This window comes from Melospiza melodia, chromosome 15 (genome assembly GCF_035770615.1).
Source record: "Melospiza melodia melodia isolate bMelMel2 chromosome 15, bMelMel2.pri, whole genome shotgun sequence".
Lineage (NCBI taxonomy): Eukaryota > Metazoa > Chordata > Aves > Passeriformes > Passerellidae > Melospiza > Melospiza melodia.
Window position 1 is genome coordinate 15,593,609 of NC_086208.1, and position 27,084 is coordinate 15,620,692.

Below are 27,084 nucleotides of genomic sequence, written 5' to 3' on the forward strand. Positions count from 1 at the left end.
TTTTCCCCTTTCCACCTTCCCTCTGGCTGCCAGCACGACAACCCCAAATACATCTCCGGGACTGCTGCATTTCCAAAATTTACAAAAATCACCGCACGTTCCCCATGCTGCTCTTGGGAGCGAGGATAAATCAGGTCAGCCCTGCACATTATAATACAATACAAGAGAATTTTTGTCTGCTTGCCACCGAGATGTCTCTGAAAGCACTTTGCAAGGCAGTGCACTAAATATGAGCGTCGCAGCAAATCTTTAGGCAGATGGAGCAGCCAGCCTGCATTTAGCCATAGCGCCCACAGAGTCTTTTGCTGTTACAAATGTTTGTATATAGAGAGGGGCCCAATTTTGCATTGGAATCTGCTACAGTGAACCCATAACCCCGAGTTCCCCATTTATAGCACGAATGAATAAATATCTATACCGTCAGAGGACTGGAGCTTCTATTTTCATTTGAACACCATGCAGGGGTCAGGCACAGTGAGAGTCCTGTGATCAGCTGAGGACAGGCTCTGGGAGATATGTGGTCTCCTGCCCTTTATTCTTTTATTTTTTTTTTTAATTTTAAAATTGCCTCACATTTCACTGCAGGAAAAAGTTTATTTTTCATCAGCATTTTGAAAACATTTGAATTTTTTTTGGGGGGGGGGAGAGCAGGAATTATCTATAGATGTAGTCCTCCATTTAACTTGAAAAGAGAAATTAGCTTTTGCAAAATGAGAGCAGTTTTTAGCTTTTTCTTGTTCAAAAGCAGATATATGAGCTGCTAGCCTCATTTTGGTAGCAACAAAAGAACTTTTCGGCAGCTTAATGCTTTGAGGCAACACATGGCTTTTTTCTTTCTTTCTTGCAACAAAAACATACAGATGCAATCTTTGTCTCAGTAGAAAAAAGATGGAAATAAAAATAATTTCATCAAATTTGGTGTAATGAGAATTATTGTCATACTATAAAAATAATTTAAATAACAACAACAACAAAATTGCTTTTACCCCAGTTTTACTGAAATGCCTACAAAAGAGCCATTCTAGGGAAGCAAATGGATGCTCTGGTCTGAAGTGTGAAAATCAACAATACACAGAAAAAAGCAGGGCTAATTGAAGGACTAATTCATGCTGGGTGACCACCAGCCAAACAATAGCTCGGACTCACCATGCTGACTAAAACATTTGTAGCTCCCAAATAAGAAAAAAACATTTTGTGAGGAAAATGCCTGACTGTCTTCATGCAGCCTGTGGTTAGGAAACAAATGCATAAAGTGTCCTTGACACCACGTTTGTCGCGACTCCCTTGCTCTGGAGTTGTTGTACTCTGGTTAGAGAGATGTTCTGAATTCATTAACATGTGTTGTGGACAAGAGGTTTGACCCAAGCCCTCACACATCACGCCCCTAACTCCTCTAGCTCACACCCATCTCCAGCCCGAGCACACACCGAGCCCCACAGTGGTTTTAATTGAAAAGCATAAATTTGGCCTGCTAAATCTATTAACGATTTGTTTTAATTAGGAACCCAGCTGCTTCCTGAGATTCTGCAGTCTGGGTTTCAGAACTTTACCCACACTGAAAATGAGTCTCAAGTGAGCTGCTTCAAGTCTTTCAGCTCAGCGTTTTTACAGACTCGTTGGAAGGGAGATGTTTGGAAAAGTTTCCACAGTGTGCCCATCACCCCTCCTCTCAGGCCTCGGATGATACTGACTCAGGGGGGGTAAAACTGGACCTTCTTCTATCCAAGTGCTTCTGAAATCCAGGTTAAGTTTGCCTTTGTTCATAGAGAGCAATTAAAATCTACTGCCCAGCATAAGTGTAGTTTCCAGAGAGACAAATAAGGGACTAAATTAAAACATATTTAAGATCTATGGACCCTGAATAGGGACTTGGTGAAGCCAGGCAAGATGTAGTCTTTTCTTGAAACATTTAACAGATCACACACTAGTGAACTTCTGGGTGCTGGGGCACCCATTCCTGTTAGGTTTGCATTGCCACTACTGCCCAAAGGAAAAACACTGGCTTTTGGCTGATCCTTTTGTGGACCTGTAATGATTTCCAAAACCTTTTCTAGTCAGTGGTAGAGATACTTTTCCAGCTTCCCCTTTCCTTCCTGGGGGTGTTAACCTGTGCCAAAAGGGAGTCATTTGTGCACTTGTAGGCAAAGATCAATGGGAAAATGAAGAGGAATTGTTTCTTGCGCATTTACAACTCCAGAAGGCAGTCTGCAGTTGTAATTTCAGCCTTTCCCTGAATCACCTGACAGAAACACACACGTCTGACAGTGCATGGTCACTAAGCTTCAGGTGTCCTCCCAAGGACCCAGGCAGAACACACACAGCTAAAAGTTCAGCAAATACCATTTCATTTTTTATTGATGATTCACTGTTCATATTTCTACCCTTGCTCCATGATCCAGCCACTGTACAGGTGGAAATGACTGTAATGAAGTTCAATGAAATATGTACATAACCCCTTCTACCTTCACCATTTTCTCTAGGCTTTTCTGCCTTAGTTTCACATGAAGGAAGGAAAAAACCAAAGGAAACTATCTTTTACAATGATTTTTTTTTTTCTATCTAGCTAATGCCAGTTTCAGAGGTGGGTATCCACATAACTCCAAAACTTCAGCCCATGAAAATGGTCTAAGAGAAGAAAGGAAAACCAAGTAAAGTGAGGTAAAAATCCATGTCATCAGGACACCAGAGTTCTGATTTCAAGTGCTCACCATTCCTCATAGACTAACGTTGGCTTTGCTCCTTTTGGATGCCCAGGATGATTTTCTCAATATCTATGAATGGAGAGGAATTAGATTTCTAATGCCTTTTTCTATACAGCCAAGAGGTGAAAGCTGGCATAGGTTATCTTTCTTTTCAACTTTGATTCAGCCACTCAGAAAAACTTTTCAAATAGCTCAACTCTTGACCACATTAGTTTATTTTATCAATCAAGCTTTGATTCACTGATAATAAACACATCAGTATAATTCTTGGAAGTGTTCATGAATAATAAACAGAAAACGAAGCTCACGCTAAAGCTGGTCAGACAATGGGATTTTTTTTTCTACAAAAAATAATTTGTTGATAAAATATAAAAACCAGACTTCAAATGTTTTCATATGTACCATTTAACATTTCTTCTAACTAATGAGATTTCCATCTCCTTCCAACAGGAGGGTACCTCTCAAAGTCTGAAGTTCCCCCGCATAACAAGTCCAAAGCAGACCCAGAGCAGACAGTCAATCCTTGGACTTTGCAGAGCTCTTTTAACCAGACCTACAGACACAAATTTAAAGTTTATCAGTCCCATTTTTTCATTATTATTGTGTGTCTTGTATTTTTCTCTCCTTCTGATATCATGATATTCTATGAAATTCAGACTGCATTAAAGGTCTCTGGTCTGTGCACAGGAAAATGGAAATTTGAAATCTAAACATTAAATGAGGAACCCATCAGTAATCGTCCTCTGCTAACTACTTAACTACTGTTTTTTAAGTTATGCAACCTCATTATAGTTAAACTAATCTTATGCTTTGGGGTGGAAGGACATGCTTTTGATTTTTATATAATTCAGTATGTATTTTATATAAATCTGAATGTTGAATTTATCTTTAAGGCATGACACAGTTTTCTCAAGTCCAGTCTAAAATATTCAAAAATTGCAGATGATTTTTTAAATTTTTATCTTCATTTGACATTTCGAATTCTTTATCAAATAGCAGGAAAAGGTCCAGCAGGGATACTGTTATCTGCTCTTCCTTTTCCAATTGAGTTGGATCTTGGGTTCCAACAGAAGCCAAGCTATGAGTTACCACATTCAGAATTAAATTTAAAGCTCTCACAGGTTGTCTTGTGTAGGGAGGGAAAAGGTTTCAACAGTGGAAGTTTTCCCAGTGCCACTAATGGGAAGTTTCCTAGTGACTTGGGACTTTGTGGACACCTCCTTTGCATAGACAAAGCCATAAATGAATATCTGTGGGCGCTTAACTTACAAAAACCTGCTGATTTTAGAGTGCTGCAATGGAGAACCCTCATCCCATTTCTTCCTGTGCAGCTGAGTGATTCCTTCCCACTAACATCTTCCTTTTCTCCCAAGGGGCTGCTCAGTCCCCTCAAGTCTTTTTTGGCTTGTTTACTAAATCTTCAGTCTGCTCACTCAGGATTAAGGACACTCAACTTAGGTATGATCCCCCACCCTGTGCTTTGGTTCCAGGGTTGACTCATAAATAGAAGAGTCCTTAAGCCTCAAAAAGAGATTGAAAACTCAGTAAACAAGCTGAAGAAGAGAAACTCAAGATAAGAAGTCCAAGTCTCCCACCACAGAGGCATGAAAAGCACTTTATATAATATATCATTGCAAAGAGGTTTTTAGTGACTTTGTAATGATTTATGGGATGCCTTTTGTATTTTTTTATTATTTTTACTCCTCCCACAACCCTTGCAAGTCAAAGATGGGTTTATTGTGTACCCATTTGTCCATGTTTAGCTCAATAATTTTCTCATTTAAAGACTGAGAAGCAGTATGTAGAATTGCTTGTTTTTCTCAAAAAGAACAAATGCCAAAGAACTTTAAGTAATTTCTTTTTTAAAAATGTGTTTCTGCAACCTAGCAATATAAATGTTCTGGAGGTATATTGGATATAAACTTACATAATCTTGGGTATATTTAAAAGTTTCCATGGAAACCATTTCTTTGTCAAAAGAACAACATTGCTCTGGGCTATTTGTAACCCACACCTAGCGCTGTCCAGCTCAGTATGGAGACCAGGAGGTGACTCTGATGGCAGTAAAGGAGTGGTCCTGGCTGGTTTTAGATTTTTTTAGCCAGAGCAGAAGGTGCTAAGCAACATTTCTGCACTATCCACACATGAAAACAGCCACAGTGAGAGAGTTGAGGCAATCTGACCCCTGGAAACCACCAAATGCAAAGACACCTGCCTTCCCTAGCGGGGGCCCTTCTGGTTGTGTTAAATGCTTCTGGAAGAGGGAATGAGAGTGCAAGGTCTCAGCTCTCCTCAAGCAAGGATATTTGTTCTGCAGGCTGCAGGTTTTCCCTCCAGAATAAGCTGCTCTTCTAATGAGCTCTGTTTTGACAGCAGCATTGCAGCTTGCCAGGAGCTGCTCCCAGTGCAGCATGTCTGCCTGTGCATCTGCAAAGGCGTCTGCAAGGTTGCAGCCCTGATTCTCACACTGCTCCTGGTGCCCTCTTTTATCCGATTTTTAAAGGCAAAACGGGAGGGGGGGGAAAGGAAAGGGCAAACGAGTCCAGAGTGACCTTCCTCCTGCCTCCGGAAACACTCCGGCTCGCAGGGGCAGCGAGGTGCAGCTGGGTTTCTAGCTGTCAGCAGCTGGGAGTCAACAGCAGCCCATCTTATCCACTTCAGAAATGAGCCCTGGCTGATTGGACAAATATTTCCTATTTACCAGCTTCTCCCCCCCCTTCCTGGATAATTCTAGGGTTAATCCACCACGCCACCTCCTCAGCCCAGCCCCGTGATATTGACACTTAAGAAACACAGAGCTGTTTATATTTCATTGGAGAGCTCATACTATCAATTTTCACATTAGTGAGTCCAGCTATTGCTCTCTTCTATCGGGATCTATTGAGTGGTGGCAGTAGAGATATCCGCTGTAGTGAAGGAAAAAAAAATACTTAGCTGTCTGATGAAATGTTTTAAATGCATAGGGTTCACCTTGGGGTTGGCTGCTGCTCAGATTTTATCCATTAATAACACGCAGGGCTGCCACACTACTCTCCAGGGCTGATAGGAAAAATAGTACCACTTACAGATCCCCTGGTTTGCCTCGGGGAGAGTGCACCAAATGCAGCATATATCATACATTTCGGGGCTGAAATTTACTCCACGAGAAGAAGAAAAAACCAATAACCCCCCCCCCCCCCCCATCCCCAAACATTCTCTGTATTAAAAAACAAAACCCAACCCTGTTCCTGAAACACAGACAAAGAAAAGTTGCCATGTAGGCCAGTAGTTGCAGACCTCAAGTGTTTTACTTATGCTATGAAACGCCTCTGGGCAAAACAGGGGCAAGATTTCAGTGTAAACGGCCTTTTTTAGCTTACTGCTCTGCAGGTTGACATTTCACCCAGCAGGGAGAAGAATCTGAATTGTTACAAGGAACCAGGCAGTAAAGAGTAGGGTCTTGGTAAGTCATCATCTTTCCAGCAAGAATGCCTCATTTATTTATATTTTCTCTTTTTTTTTTTTTTTTCCTACCCCTGAAACAATTCACAGGAAAATGATCATCAGAATAAGAATTGTTAACTGATTAGATTATTGTCGGCATTCCGTACAAGAACATCACCAGGCGCTCAAGGGTAAGTATTATTTTCATCTACTGATGAGGCTAAGAAAGGATTGTGCACCCAATTCCCTGTGCATTAATGATCTGAAGATATTTGGGTTGGGTTGCATTGTTTTCCCCTCTCTTTCAAAGTGAGCCACAGAGCTCTGCTGCCAGGAAGTGTTATTTAAGAATATGAGCTTCTTTTGTAAAGGGAAGGGCATAATTAGATGTTAAGAGCTGATTATTGCATTGTTCTCCACAGAGATTTCCAAAAGGAACAGCACTTGAAGAAAGAAGGGAAAGTATGCATTGTGCTTGGAAAGTGAGAGATATCTGCCTTAAACATTTTCTGTCTCCATATCTGAAAACTTTGCAAGAGATGTAACCCAACTTCCAATTGCACATTGCCCCCCAGGAGCCCACTGACCAACTGTACCTGCTGTGAGACTAGGGCTCCCACCAAAAAACCAGAAAAATTCCCCATCTCCTCCAGCAGGAATCACTTGGAACAGAAAACCATAATTTATTTTTTTAATTTTTTTTTAAGGACTTGAAACAAGCTGAACTTGTGCCTACACACTGCTGTTTCCTGCTACTCCAGCCCCAGGGAGCTGACACACCTCATGCTTCCTCCTCTAGGCACTCAGAGGAGCAAAAGGTTTTTATCAGGCAGCCCTCAGAGGAACCTTGGTAAGAAATAAACTCTCCTGAGCACATGAGGACTCCTCCAACTCACCCAAACTCCAAGGCACTAAATATAGGACAGACCATAGGCATTCATCCATGGTGAACACAGAAGAGATCCAGGATTCAGGCTGATATCCACTAAGAACCTCCCTACTCCATACCATACTACACAGAATAGATGCTCTCTAGGTGACATCCACCCAAAAAGTATTAAAAATCAAGCAGACTAACCTCATGCATTTCTCTGGAGGCTCCTGGCACAGTCTCTGGCAGATTGGTCAGGGGGAACAGCCAACACAGACCTTTAGCTGCTGCTTGAGCTCCATTTGATTGTCAGCAGTGGCAGCTGGGAGGGAATGCCCACCTGACTTGAGCATTCACTTAATTATTCTTTTCAAAGTGAGGAAGGACTGCTTCAGCTTTGCTTAACACCTCCTGAAGCCAGAGGGACATCACCTTCTCCAAGCTGCCTCTTTCTGCTGCTGCTTTTTCCTCCTCAGCCTTCATTATGTATCATGGAGGATATGGAGCTCCTCTAAAACACCCCTTAAAGCTCAGGTTCCTATCAGAAAAACCCCAGCAGACCCTCAACCCCTATTTCCCATCCACTGCTTGAGTTTCCAGAAGTTCTGATGATGTGGGAGGTGCTGCAGTTTTAAACCATTGGACTTCTTTCTAGCAGTTCCCAAGGAATTTTCCCTCTCTTTCTAGGAGAAAAAAATAGGACTTGGTGTTGCAGCCTACTCACAGTGTCCTCACCATTTTCCAAGGTTGCTTCAGATATTTCAGTATTAATGTCTTTAAGGCCTACTTTAAAGCTCATTTAGATTAAATCTTCCAACTACTCTTACCAGAATTTTGCTCTAAAACCTCTTGGGTGTCATACTAAAAAAATTCTAATCCTCAAAATATAATTTATATGAAACAGAAGTGTAAACCATACCCTGTACTACCTAAATATCTGCATCTAATCTACGTATACAAGCACAGAGGAAAGGTGTAAGAGCACCTCAGCCTTTCTGACCTCAGGTAAAAGGATTCTCCTAGGCATGGTTTTATTGCCCTTTTCCCTGTGAGGGTTTTTTTGGTGTGTGTTTGTTTTTTGTTTTTCTGTTTTGTCTCCATTGGACCTCACCTGGATTAAAAAAAATTAAAAAATTAGCTCTCTACATACAAGAAATAAATCAGTTTCACATTTTACCATACTTTGTCAAAAAAGGACTTCTTCATGACAAGGCAAAGCTCTTGGGACCAAAGCCTGAGCTGAAGTCACCCCAGCTTTGGAGACAGGTGTGGCAGTCCTTTATCAAATCTGCAATAACAGCCTTTATCTGTATCACAATTAACACACTCTGTGTGCCAAACTGTAACGAACTCGCCTGTTCTCCCTGGGCCTGCTTGCAGTCTGAGGTGAGAACTAATGAATTGTTGGGGCCACAGGAGGAGGACAAGGACGGGGAAGGAATAAGAGTACAAATATCTGCGTGTAGAGGACAAAGCTCCTCGCAGTCTCCCAGGTTATGCAGCCACTTTGTAAGCATTTGGCAGCCAAGCCATCCCTTTCCTTGCAATCACTCTGTTTGCTTAGGAGCAAACCCAAATTCGGTTTGCACCGGAGTTTGTTTGAACACATCCCTTCGCTCCATTGTTGTGATTCGGGAATTTATTTTTTTTTTCTTCTTTTCCCTTCTATGCATCTTCATCCTTCATGGTTGATTTGGGTTATGATGTAAACTAAGCGAACATGACACAGCTGCTCTCTCCAATAACTAAGGAGATGCCGGCTGCCACTCACCCCGGCACTTTGGTGCTTCACAGCAGGGCTGGTGGGCTGATGGGGGCCCTCTCCTTTGGCATCTGTCTGTGCCATCCTCGCGCCGTTTGCTGAGACAAAACCAGTGATGTTAGCAGCATATGGGCAGCCAGAATAGGGGTCATTTCCCTTATTTGCCAACAAAGTAAAGGACAAGGCCCAGTGGAACGGGGATATACGGAGGAGAGCTGGCAGCACGGTGGCAGAAGAGGAGGCCACAGGCAGGAAGGATCCCAGGAGTCACCCCTGCCCATTTGTCCCTTTCCTGTGACATGTGGAGTCTCTGAGCTTTGCGTGGGCTGCTTGATGCTAAGCTCTGTGACTCTTGATCATCTGAGCTGACTGCCAAACCAAACTCATCTGGCTGAGGTGGACACCCCACCTCAGATACAAAGCCTGACTCCAAACCTCACTGAAAGCTGAGAAAGATTTTGTTGACAATCAAATCCGTGTAACAGCTAACAGAAAATAAATCACTTCCATCTGCATGCTCTTGGACTAATAAAGGCTTGGTCTGAAACTGGAGGAGCCAAGAACCTGTCAGGGATCCAATCTAATTGTATATCTAACCTGATCAGAAGTAAGAATAATTGGAAACCTCTCAACTAGATTGTTCTTCTTAACTTACCGGGACAAGCCACACACCAACAGCTTGCACAATCTGACTTCTGCAAACAAAAGCAGTCTGGATAATTTTGGAGAAGACACTGAGCATTCAAACTTCCAGGTTAGCTGTCTCTGTTTGCTGCCAGGAAAAGAAAATTAGGCACTTTTTCCTTCAGAGTAGTACCTCTAGGCACAAGGTTACAGCACTGGGCATGTTTTAACATATAGGCTGTGCTGAAACAAGGAACTTGAGGAAGATGCTCAGCAAAAAAAATAGCTCTGAATAGAATGATGTCTGCAGAAACCAGGGATGACAAATCTACTGCAATATGAAAACATATGTATATGGCATTGTGAATTTAAACGGTGCCCTGCATAGCAGATATAGCTCAGATATTTATTAAGATTCAGATTAATGAAAAATATCTCCCTTTTTGTTAGAAATTTTTGTCTGCAAAATTTAACTCACTTGTGTGTGCTCTCATAATATTAAAGTATTCTTCAAAATTGCTACCTCTTTTTCTACGTCTATAGCAATGCTTACCTAAGTCTCCATCCTCTTTCAAAGTATCACTTATAGTATCTGAGAACCTATATATTTTTATAAACCCCTTCATTTTGGGAGTTCACTATTTGCTCAAATTGTCTGGGAATTATAGGCTCAGAGGGTGTTATTTCTATCTGATAATTTTACAAAAATCTTTACATTTAAAAAAATCTATGGCTTTTTGTGTGATTATTATAAAAAAATGTTAAAAATTGAGAAAATGTGGTTTTATATCTTGCTCAAATTTAAATAAATATCAATCCTGAAAAAAAATATTATCAGGCTTTTTAGTGTTTTGTCAATTATATCAGGGATATACATTAAAATGCATGTTTCAATCCATGACCATGTGGCTCTACCTCTTGATTGAGTAAAATGTTTACCAAAAACCTTGAGTGTTTTAAAAAAATGAGCAGAGTTGTATCTATGTATGAAAAGTAAAAATGTTGTAAATAAGGGAGTTGGCTTTTTTTTTTCTCTCACAGTTTCAAGCTCCACTTTCTAACTTAAATGCATAAAGATTTTTTTTTTTTTGTCAGCTTCAGTGCAGAGAAACATTAAAATTCATCTCACCCCAAACCTTTGTCGGGAAAAAAAGATGTTAAATATCAGCAAATGGATCTGATAAGCTGCAGACTATTTCTGCTGTCAGAGAATGACTGTAGGACAAAAACACATGTTCAGGATTTGACATCCCTTGGCATCTTGTAAATAGCCTGCATGAATCCACACCTAAAAACTGCCAACACAAGCAAAATTGTGCCCAAGTTTCTTGTAAGTTAAGCAAGCAAAGCAGAGACATGAAACGTGGTTGGATTGAATATAGAAACCTAAAGACCCCCAAAACTGACCTTGAGATCATTTTAGCGAAAGATCTTCTCTGCACTTTTGCAGCGCCAGCCTGATTTTCCCTGTATAAAGAGCTCTGTGTGTGTGTGTATGGGTGAATGTGCAGGACTGCGTGATAAACACGTTATTAGGGGAAAAAACCAACAACTTTCCATGGAAGAATGATAAGAAAAAAGAACTGCTGAGTAATACAAAATAGACCCTTCCTTTTTCTTTTTTTTCTTTTCCTTTTTTTTTTTTTTTTTTTTTTTTTTTTTAAGGATTCATTCCTTAGGAGAAATGAGAAGTAATCCCTTGGCCTGGTTTTCTTCCACTTCAATTCCACCCCCTCACCAAAAGAAAAACTTTTTTCTGATTTGTGATTCAAAGGACATCTCTTCCCTGTCTGGATGGCAAATTGTTTTCTCCTTTTTCTGTACAAAACCAACAACAACAACAAAGAAAAGGTTAAAAAGTAGGAAAGGAGGGATATTTAGAAAGATGAGGAGGAAATCTGTTTCAAGAACCAATTTCTTCTGATACAACATCAATGTTTGTGCCACAGATGCAGGAAGAGATTACTTCCCTTCTTTTCCCCAGTCCCTTTATTTTTCAGTCTCTCAATTCTTTTCAGAGATGTTGGTCTTCCTTTCTTGGATTCAGGTTTGCCCACTGCCAGCAGGATATGTCAAAGCTTCTGGACTGAATGGAGAAATCTCTTTTTCCAGTAAACCTGGGGATTTTCTCAGCATTGGAGGGATGGATTATTCAGGAGACTATAGCATCATTAGTGGTTTCTGCTGGAAAGGAAATCCACACTGTGGTGGGAGATGCCACAGCCATGCTTATCCCAGTCACCTAAATGGGAGCACATTCCCAAATTTCCCTGGGTGAATACAATTTTTGGGTCTTCTCTGTACATAAAGATCAACACCTGTGTGGTTCATGATGGCTCTAATGCAGACTTCAGGGACAAAAAGGACCATGAGGATGGTTCTACCCTTGGTGTGGCTGGGACCATGGTGCAAACACTCATGGGCAGTTTTTCCAACCTGAAAAGTGAGAAGGGAAGTGGGATGGGGTCTGTGGAGCTGAGAAAGGTTATGGAGCAGTCAAGTGCTGTGTGCCAGGACACGGTTGGGCTGGGATCCGGAAAGTGATTCTCTCCAAAGGATGTGGAACAGCTGGCAGCATGCCTCCTCCCCTCCTCTTCCTCTGAAGCATCCCTGGAGTCAGGATGCTGGCCATAATGACTCAGTAGTCTGCTTGGCTGTGGCAGGTCTTGTATTTCTGGAGAGAATCAATATAAACACTTTCTTTCGTATTTCCTTATTTTTTTCCCCCTTACCCATTGTAGTGCCTCCTATTTCACTGTCTGCTGTCTGTCCCCAGCACCAAAGGAAGCTGTGATCCCTAATTCCCAGCCTTCTATAAAACTGCTCGGTGTGAAACGTAATATAAAAAAAAAAAAAAGAAAAAAAATAGAAAAAAATATTCTTTTTTTTTTTTTTTTTCCCCTCCTTTTTGGCAGGCTCTGGAAAAGGCCTGTTTCCTGGCAGGAGAAAAAGCCAGCCTTGGCTTCAAGCAGCCACTGACAATTCCCAGCATATGGTAAGAGAGGGAGCTTCCGCCTACCCCATCAGGTAAGTGCCATCTTCCTCACGGCAGCAATGATCGATGTCACGCCTGGAGAGCGCTGGCTGCTGGGAGAGGAGCCAAGCAGCCAACTGGCCACTACAAGGGAACAGGTCAGGCTGGACAAGGCCTCTGGGTGAGGAAAGCATGCTAGCATAAGCAGGCAACCAGGAAACGTGGTGTCTTAGCGCACCGTCATCTGCCTCGCGTTTTTGACTCCGCGGCCGAGTTCGAAAGGCTTAATTTGCTTGTGCTCACACTTGGGTTTTAGTGCCTTCCAAAGGTGGATTGCAAATGCCTTTCAGCATCGTTTGTGTGCTATCCCTTCCCTTCCCTTCCCTTCCCTTCCCTTCCCTTCCCTTCCCTTCCCTTCCCTTCCCTTCCCTTCCCTTCCCTTCCCTTCCCTTCCCTTCCCTTCCCTTCCCTTCCCTTCCCTTCCCTTCCCTTCCCTTCCCTTCCCTTCCCTTCCCTTCCCTTCCCTTCCCTTCCCTTCCCTTCCCTTCCCTTCCCTTCCCTTCCCTGTCAATTCTTGCTGTTCTCATGACGAGCTTTTCCTTGTTGCTTAGAAGAAGACCCAATCCCACATCCTTTCCAGCTCTGCTCATTGACTCCACGTTATTTTGGAGCAGTCTCCCAGAGTACAAAGCACCAAGGAAGTTTCCTTAGATTAGCCCAATTTTTGCCCTGTTTAGTCCTGGGCAATGATTCAGCCCCACTTTGGCCTCAGGATCTCCTTCTCCAACCCCGTCTTGCACCGTGCTCTGCAGTATCACAGAAGGGTTTGGAAACTTCAGAGCTGCAGAGGGAGGACTTTGCATGGCTGCAGCATGCCTGGGAGGGGGACAAGGCCCTGTGTCATGATCCCACCCTCCCCACAGGGCCCATGGCTCAAAGGACACAGTGAAAAGTGGACTCCAAGCCCCCTTTTCCATGGTATTTCCATGGGATGGTCTCTGCAAGGCAGGTCTGCTCCCCAGGCTCCCGGTGCAGAGAAGCACCTTCAAAGGCCCACTGAGCCATTAAGACCAGTTCCTCAGCTGTAAATCAAAGCAGCTCCATAACACTTTTTTCCTCTCACCTGAGCCCTGACCTGGAGGGACCACATCTTGTGGAGAGAGGGTAATTCATTCTCCATGCTCACTCAATCCATAGACCCTCGGCCAAGGATGCTGATTATTGCTAACCAGGGTGCTGTTTTTTATCGTCCTGGCAGGGCTGAGAGAGCCCTAACTCATTTCACATTGTGCTCTGAATAGCCACTGCCTGGTAGGAAGTTTTGGTGAGGACCAAACTGAGCTGCTCTCCATTTATCCTATGGAAGACTGTGCACTTTGCAGCTCATTCTCCAACACAGAAATAAACTGTCAGTGGCTTCTCTTCTGGCACAGATTGATCTAATACAACTGCCTCAGCGCACACTGCTTGTGCAGACAGTTCCAGTGCACATTACTGTCATTTCTGATGCCCTAAAAGCTGCTGTCTTCTCCCTCCCATGCTCTTAAATGCCTTAAATGCTCTTAGAAAGTGTGGTGACACTTTTACGGGTGATGGGGCAAGGGTCACAAGCTGAAACTTTGCATGCCAAGAGATGCAAACAACAGATTCCCATCTCTAGGAGGGAAGCAGGATCTGATTTCCTTTGTCAGTAGGTTCATTCTTTGTGCCACATAATTATAGATAAACAAAAAGAAACGCGCAACATGCCTTAAATTAAATTCAGAGTTCTCTGATTGCCACGTTAATGGGAGAAAGGTTATCCCAAGCAAGTGCATCTCTGACTGCTGTAGGAAATCAAGCTGCAATGGGAAGTGTAAAGCAGGGGGTTACTTTCTAGAATCTATTGTAAATATCTGAGCTTAGCCATAGCTTTGCCAGTCAATGCCTGACTGCCATCAGTGACCAAAAGTGCTACAGGACAGTAAACAAGGAGTAGAGCCATGTCCATAAGTTTATTCACCTAAACTATCAGGGAGCAATGGGTGCTGATCAGCAAAACAACTAATGCAACTCATTTTCAGATGTCTGTGTTCATGGTGAACTGATTTTGTGCCCTTGCACTGGAAATATATGGGTGCTCATGCTGCAGAGGTATTATAAAATGTTGATCAAAAGCCAGAATATTAAAGTAAATGCTACAGGTAGACCACTGTTTCAATCTCAATATTCTGGTTAAAATGTCAGTTCTAGAAAGGCTACCATATAATATTACAGGGGTTTTTTTTTCATATTTTTAAGTGGCTTTCAATTTTTAATTATAAGGTCTTTCCCTTTTATATAATTTGTTTGTTTTTTTCTATGATACACAAATCAAAATGTTATATAGCATGGCAAGCAGCATATACTTTGATCCAGAAAAACAGAAAATCTGTTACAATTTTATGGTGTTATAATCATCCTTTTGGTTTTGAAGTAAACTAAATAAGATAAATATTTCCAGAATTACATTTTTAATGTACTGCTAATACTATTGGCACAACATGAAACATTTACCATTAAACTGAAAAATAAAAGGTCAGTATTTAAAACAAACAAATTCCATCCCATCATGTTTCTACACAAAATATCCACTTAGCCTAATTAACTACAGCCCCTGAGCATCAGTGAATGGATTTTCACATTTAACAAGTTCCATGGAGTTCGGCAAGAATGATTATTTCTTTTGAATAGTCATGCTTAAAGAATACTGCTGCCCATCATACGGGATTCATTACCGCTGGGTTTCAAGAGTCTGTCATCCACAGAGGGAGCAGGAATGATTCCATATGACTTAGGTGACAAATCATAAAACATAAAAAATGAATAGCTAACAGCTGTCTGGACTTTTCCTGCTGCAAACAGTTTCCTTCAAGTTGATATTTCCTCATGCTCCTAATTTTCCAAAGAAGACAATCCAGATGTTCCAGCTGCACAGTACAGGTATCTCCAATGCAGCCAGCATGTACAGAGAGATCACCAAAAGGCTTCTCTGCTTGTCTCTTCTTCCCCTTTTCTATTCTTTTCTTTCTTTTTTTTTATTCTTCCTCAGTTTTTTATTTCTCCTCAGCAAGAGTAAAACTTGAGCGTGGCCAGGTGTTTTCACTTCAGAGGCTCCAATGGCAACAACAACTCCAGTGCTTTGGAAGCTAACAAATTTGTTGTGTCACAATTGATAATCAACTCTAGTAAAAGAATGTCCAAATCAATTGAGCTTTAGCAAGGGCAAACTGACTGGACACAGCCAGACTCCCAGCAAAAGTAGGCCAAGCTTGATAAATTTGCCCTTATTATAGCTATTGATGTTTAAATTTCTTCAGGGATGTTGTTACATGGGTGCCTAGTGGTGACAGAGGTACGATGACCTCCTTCGATCCTTAATCTACACCTGTTAGTTGGCTCCCTAGTTGCTTGTGAGTATACTCAAGCTTAAAGGTTAACAAAAGAAAAACAGGCCAAGTTTACGCGACTGCAGCAACGGATCAATGCAGAGTAAATAACCTTCTCTGTCTTATTTCCCCAAGCATTATTGATCCGAGTTCTTTGTTCTTTGTCATGTTTCTGTCTTCTAATCCCGGGGGACGCTAAACGATCGGCTCATATTGGACATGTTAACTGGCACATTATGACAGCTACCATTTTGTCACTCAATGTGGTGCTATATATAAAGAACCCTTGGTTCAGGGGTTTCTGAGCTGCTCTCTCCCAAAATGAGCCTCCCATACCTGATTTTTACTTTTGGCTTTCTTTGTCTGCTCACCCCTGCCCCTTAGGTATTTTATCTAGAGGTCTGCCAGAGCACTAACTTTTTTTTTCTTTTATTATTATTATTAATTGCACTCCTAAAATTTCCCCATCCTTAAAGATGGACAATAACCCAACAGTTAAAAATAATAGACACTTTTGCAGCATTCAGTGCACGGCAGGAGTTTCAGGCAGCAGCAAGTGCTGGTATCAATTCTGACCTGTCGGGGCTTGTTGTTTTTTTATTTAGGAACGGGAGCCCTTTCCTTTCATTATCAAGGTTACATTTAAAGGATATTGTGCTTTCCTAAGTGTTCTCAATGGATTTCTATGGGATATTACAGATATCACTCTATCCACACTGAGCCCAGCCTCCGTCTTTCAGCCGTCTTCAGGCACTTGGAGTGGATGCTCCAAGTACCTTAACGGCTCTATAAACTTGCAGATTTGTGGTGGAAGTCTGTGTTCACTGGGAGACTATTGGATTTCTAACAAAATTAATTGGATTTCCTTCCTTCTGAATGCTCCCTCTACATGCCTATCTCTGAATAAAGACTTGCCAATACTAACTCCCAGAATTATACAGAAGAAAAAAAGGGGGAGAAAAAAGAAAAGACGTGAACTTGGAAGGCATGGCAACCTACTATTGCTTATTTAGCCTTCCTCACACTTTATCTAGGACACAGAAAAAGCCTATTCTAAAAGAAAAAGCTTTTCCCTTCTCTGCCAAAAAACTCCAAGCAAGGGATCCAATCACTGGAGGAAGTGTTGCGTGCCTTTCTGTCACGGCGAGGGAGAGTCCATTGGCTGAATAGTGTCATATGGATTTAGGACTCCAAAATTCATAAGGCATTTCTGGGTCTGTCTGGCACTTAATGGACAGCGTGATATAGATAGAGGGAGTAGGGCTACATTTTAAACCCAAAAAGAGAATTGGTAGTCAGGAGGTAAATTCCTGCCGGCTTCCCCATGTATGGCATTTCACTGTATTAGCCATCACTAATCACCGTGCAAATATGCTCTGTCCAGTGGACAATAATAGCATTATGACTTTCCTGCCACACAATCTTATCTTTCTCTAAGTCACAGCTGAGTCAATCTGTGCTTTGAACAGGTATTTTTGCTAATGCAAAGGAATCCAGGGGAAAAAAAGCCGTTGTATATTTCAATTGAATTTCAAGTTCCTTCACGTCTCCATAGCTGATAATTAAACCAACTGACCTGCTTCTGCATCGAAGCCTGCAGGAAATTAAGCAGATAATACTCTTTAGGTAGATAGGCTTTGGGGGATAGTTTATTAGAAAAAAAAAAAAAAAAAGAGCCCCCAACCAAAAAAAATAACATTGGACTGTGAGTCTCGAAACAGCCTCATCACTTGGCTATGGGGCTCTCCCCCTTTTTTACACTGATAGCAGGGTTTGGAGAAATTTTAGCTGGAACTCTTGAAAGGAGGACCAAAAAAAAGACATGTGAAGAATTTGTCCCTGCTAGGAAACCCATCTCAAATATTTAGTAGATTATTCCAATATTAATCTTTCACAGATGCCATATTCCTGTTTCTTGTTCTCTTTTATATTTTTTTTCAACTCAAACCACTAAAATATGCTAAAGCCACAACTGGAACCTGGTTCACTGTCTATCTACAGAAACTTATTATTTGATTTGAAATGGTTTTGTTTTCTTTTGACATGCTGGAAATATATCCTTAAAAGACATTTTCATCTCCATAAAACATTTGTGTTTTTTGGACTTGCTGAAAAACTGAAAAATCCAGGGGTCAACCAGATTTAACAGTTAATTTATTCATTATTTGTCTTTCCAGCTGCAATTACTTTGGGGCAAACCCAACATATGCTAATGTTTTTATAGTATGCCTAAAATGTCATAATAAATTCATATTATTAATAAAACTGACATGTAAAAGTGTGAGATACCTTGTATGTGGGCAATATGTGTTATTCTAGTTGAATATTTTGCTCCGTATTTCCAATCACCATGAGGATTTTTTTCAAATATGAGAAGATTTATGGCATTGTTGTCATTAAAGGGTTGGCCGGCTGCAGAAAGGACACATATACAGAGTCCATATATCCACCAGAAATTTAGCATTCACTAGAATAAAGAAATTCTTCTCCTAAGCAAGGTACATAAGTTTTTTCTTTTTCATAAAAGTAAATTGTTGCTGTCTTGTAGGTGTCAAACAGTATCTCTGTTTTGCATTCCTATAATATGCTTTAAAGGGTTTGAATTTTTCTATTTATTATGTAGCAAGTTCACCTCTACTGCTCAGTAGGATGTTCTGCAAACTGATCTCAGTGTTAGGGTGACATCACTATGTTAAAAATAAGCCATGGTGGCATATCTGTGATAAAAAATAATATTATTATTCAAATAAAATTATATATCAAATGTGCAAAGCTTCCAGTGTGTTTGAAGTGTGTATTTAAGGGAGACAGCCCAAGCTCTCTGTTGTGAGAGAAAAGTTATATTTTACTATAATATTTTTATGTGGCTATGAAATGTGATGAAAAAGAACCTTTCTTAAATGATGTCTTTTTTATGTATTAATTTGGCTTTTTCAGCTGTCAGCAATTGAATCCCCATAGATATGGAAGGAGTTCAGCTTTCCTGATCTTAAATTCAGTCTCCTTTGAGAGGAAAAATGCAGGTGAGGGACCATCCCAATATTCAGGATTTCAGGTCTTCTGCCCCTTTGGGTGCCAGATCCACTCCTGGATGTGGGAGCAGACTCTGAGGAGCAGACTAAGACTGGCTTTTATAAAGATGTTCAGGGGGAGCTTTTGTTTTGATTTCTTGTGTTGTTCTCTCAGTCTGGCCTTTGCCCCTGCAAAGTGCACTCTTATCCTCCAAACAGGGAACAGCAGCCAATTCTGCATTTTCATACAATTTGTGCTTTGACAGGGCAGCAGTCATATTCTCAGAAATCATCAGGGAATAGGAGTGAGCAGCCTGCATTCTCTCCTCCGAGGGGCCAAGTCACACAAACTGTGAGAATTCTCACAAAGCTGGTTAGCAGATTGAGGTTAAGTGCTCAACTGATTAAAATCTGGTGGGGAGGGGGGAAACAGCTACGTTGGTTCCTAAATCATACGAGAAGGTTCAGGGTGTTGTGTTTGGGTATTTTTTTAATTTCTTGACAGCAGCTGAGAGGATTCTTGGTTTCCTTCAGAGTGTGGTTTCCTTCAGGAAGTGCTGAGGAGTTGAGCTGACCTTGCAAAGGTTGATTTCAGTGTTTTCCCCTGGCGAGTGGGTCATTGGGTAAAGGACTAGAGAGACAGATGTGTCAGAAGCTCTTAAACTTGTCAGAAAAGATACTTTGCTTCTTCCTGTAGGAGGCAACTCTGTTCATTATTGTGTAAGGTACTTCTGATTTTCCTTATGGAATAATGAGGCTCTGTCACAGCCCTCAGCTGGGGTAAACTGATGTTAATTCCATCAAATTTCATATGCTGAAGCTGACTTGCTCTAGCTGGGAAACTGGTCCAGGGTCAGAGGTCTGTATACTAAAAAAAAATATTTTGTTCTGAAGTGTGTATGCATGTGTAGGCTCATGTACAGCTTGGCTGATTTGAGATCTTGGAGAATTTTTAACATTATTAGTAATATTCCTCTTTTCCCCTCTTTTCAAAAAGGACATTTCCATAAATAAAGCTTTTAGACTGTTCAGCAGATTTACCTCCTGCCCTCTCAGGCACACCCTAACCTCTTCTAATAATACAAATGTTATCTTAGTCTAAAAAGTTATTTTTGTCCTTGATGTGCATTTTGTACTCCTGTCAAGGGCCAGAAAAGAAAGAAATCAGGGGCAGTGTGAGGAAGGGTCAAACTGAGCATGAAAAGATTCCTCTGCCTTCATGTAATGTACAAATCAGGATTGTTAGAGCAAACAGCCACCAACGAGCCACATTATTCATAACACTTCACAGTTTTCTCATGGAAGCCGACAAATGTGCATTGCCTGAACATATTTTGTTAATTCGTTGGGTTTTTGCTATGAATACAGCTGAATAATTTCAGAGCATTTTCCTGACAGTAATGAGTGGTGCTTTGTACCTTCCCTGGGATGCACATTGCTACTGTTTTGCTCATTTTATGGATGGGAAATCTGAGGCATAAAAAAGAATAGGTCAAGTGCAGGATTATGGAATTAAAAGGAACCTTGACAATTTTTAATTACTACCTAATATTCTATAAAAACTCTAAAATACCTAATTATTCTGGGTCCTCAGTTATTGGAAGCATAATATTTTAGAGAAGAGTTAATACATATAATTAAAAGATGGCTAAGTATTTATTGAAAGCCTGATATTTTGGGCAAGAATTATTAGATTTGACTAAAACATGGCAAAGTATTTTTGTATTGCTTAATGAATCTTTAGATGCTAGAAACCTTTGGACCATTTGTTTGATCTTCATATTTAAACATGATTTTAACAGTAACAGTTCACCCATGGCACTAAGAGACATCAGTTGCAGAAAAACACACTAATACGGACCAGAGCTGAATTAAACTGTGTTGATGGAGATAACCAGTTGCATATGTTTTTAGTTAGCAGGAGCCAAATCAGATAACCACCATGCAGAAACACTGGGCCTGATGGACATTTTTAAAAATATTTTTTCTGAGAAAAGACTGGATTGCAGCCTGAATCCCGGTTACTACGTTCGTCCGTTTGTACTCGGCAATCAGGAAAATGAAATTCTGGATAAAGTGAAAAGATGACTGGAGAGGAAGGAAGAGCAAAGTATGTGAAGGGCAAAGACATAAACATTGGTGCTGTTCTCTTCATGTTACTAGACAAGGACCTTCTATTGATTTCTCCGGGCATGCTTGCACTTCCTTCCTTCAGTGACTAATGATACGCCCTTTGGGTTATGATGACACTGCATTTCATAGGCCTGCAGGTCGAATTCCTGATGTATTCTCTGCCTGGCTCTTACTTTAAGTCATTGTCCTGCTCCAGGCCAGGCTCTTCTTAAACGTGAGGCAAATAAGAAAGGGAGATAATTTACGTCGTGCGTCGCAGGTTGGAGAATGAACTCAACCCTTCAAGTAGGTTCAAACATAGCTGGATATTGTCTGAAGCCTCATTTCCAGTCCGTGGCATAGCATCGAGTCTGGTGTCTTTAATGTTTTTCTCACAACAGTTTCCAGAACTCTGTTTCCTTCTGCAGGAGCCCCAAAGTGCATATGTGTTAGGCACACATTTCCTCGCCCACCTCTGCGTTGGAACACAGATTTGTTTTAACTTTGATTAACAATCCTCCACAGAAATTTAAAGAAAGAAGTGACTGATTCTTCTCTCACTTTCAGTAAATTAGGAATAATTCCCCTCTCCCTCCCACCCCTAGGCCATGGAGTTGACATAAATAATGTGAAACTGGTGAAGGTGACAGAAGAGTTAGGCTAAAAATGAAGAAACCTACTGCCTTCAACACTGAGAATATGGGGCGCAAATTATATCTCGGCCTATTTAATTGCCAGGCAAAATGTGGGACAAGAACTCTTGGGGGCTCCCAGTCACCAGCAATATGAAGGATTTGATATAAGTAGCCCGTAATAGCTGCTCTGGACAACCTTCTTCTCATGTTTAAGAAGCAAAAACAGCAGGAGGTTTTCAGAAGCGTGAAGAAGTAAGCATCTGACGTTCACTTACTTTTAACAAAAGTTTGTCCTGTGGCAACCCTGAGTGCCTTTGAACATATCAACCTATATTCCACCAGCAAACCAGCTTTTGTGCAATGAATTACCCAAGCTCCCCCAGTAACCACCTGCAAGACCAATAACCACCAATGAGATTCAAATTAATGGCATGTAACCTTGAAATAACTGATTTAACATAAAGGTTGGTTTGGTTTTTTTTTTCCACAATACTCAACACTGTTTCTACTGCCTGGAAGAATACTTTTGTGAAGCCAGAGATCCCATCATTTAATGTGCAAAATTTAGGTTGTCAATCAGGATGCCTAAATAGCTCATGTTTGTAACAAAATGTAGCTATCAGGCTTTTTCTTGAGTGTTTCATGATATAAATGGGAATTACTGATCCAGAGATTGAGTTTACAGCTCTGATCTGAAATTTCCAGTCTCTCAAGAGAATACTCTGACTTGAGAAAAAACTTTGAGGGCATAAAAATACATTCCTAATAGTCTAAAAAAACCACTGATATTGAGAAGCCTCCAGACTTTTTTCCACAATTTCCTATTCCTATAGAATACTTGGTACAGAGAACAGTTTAAATAAATGCAGACACACTGTCCCTGTCTCGCCTTCATTTGGTGCTAAATTCTCCAGAGAGGAGAGAACTATTTCTCAGATGAAGTCTGGGGAACTGCCTTTGGTTCAACATTTCCTTCTTGAGCTGCACAGTATTTATGTGCTCTTCTGCCAGGTGTTGATAGGAGAGGCTGATCTTTAGGGCTTTATTATGTTTAATCATTGCTCTGGTCACTGCTTAGGGTGGTTCATGTTCCTTCTCCTTTTCCCCATCTGCCCAAACTCATCAGCCAGGGGAGCATGGGGTAAAAAAGGCTGCAGAACATGAACTGTGGTTCCATTGCTCACCTTGGCAGTGTGATGACATCTGGACATCACAAATTTTGGCCACAGGGCAAATAGACCAACAAAGATGGGGATGGAAAGGGAACAGGGGAACTTTCCAAACATTCCTGTGGCTGCTGATTGGGGAGGATGATAGAAACTGGGAAAGCAGAACAATGTCAAATTCCAGTATATTCTTTGAAATCTAATGAAGACATGGGGTCAAGCTTAGGCAGGAATCACACCCACAACTTGAAATTCCCTCACAATTACCTGCCACAGGCCAGTGAAATGAAGATACACAAATCTGAAGGCAATTTCTTACTCTGTTGTTCCTGGAGCTGTTTTTCCTGTTTCATTCCTCTTCCTTTTGCTGCCACCATTAGGAGGTGCTGGCTGGATGCTTTCAGAGTTGTGTTCCAGTGCAGAAACACATTGCACCAGCTGATAGAGAAATACATTCACATACAGGGAATTCCTGAGCTGACTGCTAGTTATAGAAATATTATTCAAGAGCCAAAATTATGTGATCCTTCTTGGAACAAAAAGACCATGAAAATCAGCAAGAATTTTCCTCCATTGAGGATCTGGAAATCTATGCCATCTCTTAATATCCAACAGACTTCTCGAGTTTCTAGTGTGATTTTTTTTAAGTGAAACATATGATAGAAATGGAAAGCTTAATCAAGTTTCCTGAGCTTACTAATTACTCATTCTTTGGGTTTATTTTCTTCCATGCTTTGCCTGACAATTGAACGTGGCAGAGACGTAAATCTGAGAGGTTTGTTTTGCTTTCAACTAGCTCTTAAAACACCTTTTCTATATACACACAGAGATTAAAATAAGAAAGAAAGGATGTCAGCTGTATGATAACAATGAGGAATGGCTGGACAGAGGATTGGACTCCTTAAAATGAGTATGTTTACCATCCCACGATTGATGAATTACCAGGGATTTTAATTGTAAAGCTCTGGCTGCTATTGCCATATTTCACAGACTAGGATCAGCAGCTATTTCATCTACCTGTAATTTTATTTCTTTACCAAGTGCCTGATCATGAGAAACAATAACTGTCAGCAGTGTAAATTCCCACAGGACTTTGAAGATTTACTCTGACTAACTACAGATCCATCCAATATCTCTCAAGATCAGTCTCTACCTGTCCCAGACTGAGATGTAATGTGGCTGTAGACTGTAACTGTTTACAGAAGTGGGAGCCTTCAATAGGTCAGTGTATGAAATCATTCCTATTCCTCCACAGTAGTTTGTAAAGTTTCCAAAGAGCTTTTCAGGCTTTCTGGATGAAAACCACTATATAAATGCAAGATGCCATTATTATTTATTGTTTCAGTTTGACAGAAAGATGGAGGGTTTCATTTTGACTTTATATTTCCACTTCGCCTTTGTTTCATAACTTTCTGACATGCAGAATTTTCCTTTGAAGTCCTTGCAAGCCTCACAACCTCCTTGTTAAGGCAGAGAGGTTGGGAATGCTGCAGCCACAAATAAGAATTAAATTAGAGCAACTTGTAATTATTTTTTATGTTCTTATGACATATTAGAGATCATACTAAAGACCTCAGTTTTCAGTGTCCGGTATCAGAGACTAGCTGGCTCAGGATTTTCCAAAAATGAGCAAGAAATTCACTTGTGGTCAGGTCTGAAAGGCCCATACAAGAAGGGATTTTTTTTTTAACAGCCTTACATTGCTACTAACCTTGGTCCTTAGAAATAACATCTTATATTGCTGTGAAAAAGAGTTTCTTTGCTTGTCTTTAATAGCAGTTAATTTTCTTTTTACAGTTGTATAGAGGGTAAATGATGGGAAATACAAATAGTAGGAATTACCTGCTGTTAATTGGAATACCACAGAATTTAGCCACAGTTTGCATGTATCTGAAAAGTGAGAAATCCACCTCATTTTTGTCCATCACACAAATTTTTTTTTTTTTTTCCTGTAATTCATACCCTTGTATTTTGTGGTGAGAAACCTTATTATATAATTATGATGTGAATATTGTTTTTTCTTAAATGTTCAATGTCATAAAGTTCTAATTAGGTAAATGTTATTTGCTTCTAGCTTGAGCAATCCACAGCTTTGCTGACCACAGGAAAAAGCTGCTGTTCAATATGGCTATTCTGCTTGAGCCAGCTGGAGCCTCAATCCAGTGTCATTTTCAAGAACCTTTAGAACAGTGGATGAGAGACTCAGCTCTCATCCCATTACCAGCTTTATTTAATCTAAAATGCCTCTGAGAGAGAGAGACTCCCTTATCTCTGAGTTGTGCAAACACGCCGCTGCACACTGATACAAGATCTGTTGTGAACCGCGCAGGAGAGCTGGTGGTGAGTGGAATCCTAAGTATGTGAACCCAGCAGGTGAAACAGGGCTGAGGGGAAGGGCCGAGGTCTGTGGCTGTGTCCCAGGTCCTGGAGGTGTTTCTGCACCGCCCAGAAATGAGAGGAGCAGGGATGCAGTTTGATGGATACCATCATTGTGTTACTGACACTAATATCTTTAGCACAGCACAAAAAGAAATTAAAGGAGGCGTGTGCTGTCTAACATATTATGGTGCTCTGTAATCCCCCGAATGCTGAAATACTCATGTAGACATTTTTTGGTGTTGTTGTTTTAGTCATAATTGCTCCAGTGTCAAATGAGATTGTAATGAGAAGTGGAGCTGTTACAGAAAGTTCACTGTTCTGGAACTTCTGTGAGATGGTGTCAAATAACAACTTTTTTTCCCCATGCTTTTCCCACTTTTGCAGCTGCCTCTTCATTCCCTGGTTTGGAGGCTGACTCAGAAAATAAGACATTAAGCTTTAAAGCTAGCTGAAAAATAAAGGGTGGAGATGTGAAAAATGTCAGGGACTTGGCATTCTCCTTTTCATTAGCTTTCAAACTTTTACAACACTCCTTAATAGTCTTGTTTAATACTGGTTGTTCCAGCCACTTTTAGAAGATTTTTTGGATATCATGAGGCCTAGATATGCAAACAAGAAGCCTGATGACTTGAGGCACAGACCAACCAAAAATTAATTCCAGATGTTCTGTATGCATCTGATAAGGCAGAAGCTGGTGTTTCATTAGAGTTTTTTGTAACAATCATGCACAACATATAGGTTGAGATTATCTGACTTGCAGACTGAACTTGTATGAACAAAATTGCTGGGATAAGAATATTTTGGACCCATTTTTCATCACATTTGTGTGCCAGTGTTTGCAGTGTGTGATTAATGTGGACTGTGGGGCCCCATTCCCTTCAAAACCACACTGAGATGGTTTCAGCTGATGACCATTCGTAGTTATTATTTTATTTTTGAATCTCCACTCATCCTTGCAGATCCAAACAGGAGTAATTTCAGCTCACAGGAGTTAACTAGTACTGCCTGTCTTCTAGATCTACTCTATGATCTGAAAAGAACATTTAATGTTAGAATTGGCCTTTTCTGCTACTGACTTATATTTTTTGCTTGACTTCACCCTGAGCAGAACAGGAGCTCCTGAGTTCTTGCACAGAGCAATAAAAAGTCTAACTCTTGCTCACTTTTAAATACTTAAATGAAACACCTGAGTTTGGAGACCTGGCTGTAGGACAGAGGGACAGTGCCAGGGAGAAAACCATCTCTAAAGATCATTGTGGGAATTTAATTTAATATCTGGATGTGTTGTTCTTTCTCTGTCAGCCCAGAGGACCCAGGGCTAGCAGATTCCCATCCACTTCAGCCCACTGCCTCAGGTTACATTAAATGAATCCAGACCTCAGATGAGCTGTCTCAAGAAGAGGTGGGGAAAAAAAAAAAAAAAGAATCAAAATCAAATCCATACACTAATATATCAGCAAAGAAATAAAGGGAGGAAAAAGGGAGAAAAGTACCTGTAGGATGAGAAGTGCGGCTCACTGAGTGTTTCCATCCTCCAACTGCTCCCTCTGCTGCCTGCAAGGCAGTGAGAGGGCAGCCAGGAGGAGACGTGGGCTCCGTGTGGCTGCCCAGGTGGGCTCTGCATCCTTCTTCCTCTCCCTGCTCCCAGCATTAGAGATTCCGACAGCTCCTAGATAAAGTTAAAGACTCATGTAGTGATCTCCACACTAATTGGACTGTAATGTATAGCCTCGGTCAAGCAAATCTCTCCCAGCACTCCTCTCCACAGACGGCAATCAAGCCATTTACAGAAGATGCATCGGCTGCTGGGACCCTGGAGTAACCTTAAACTGCACTGGCCTTTTAGCAGAAAACACAATTAATTTTGATACTGAAGGGCAATTAGGACTGGGGTTAAAATAAAAAATCTTCTGAACAGAGAATGTCAAAGAGTGGGAAGGAAACTCTTTCCCTGCACGCAGTGTGTTGAAGGTCTGTGAGCACAGCAACTGTCAGCTCACAGTAATTCAGGTCACTTT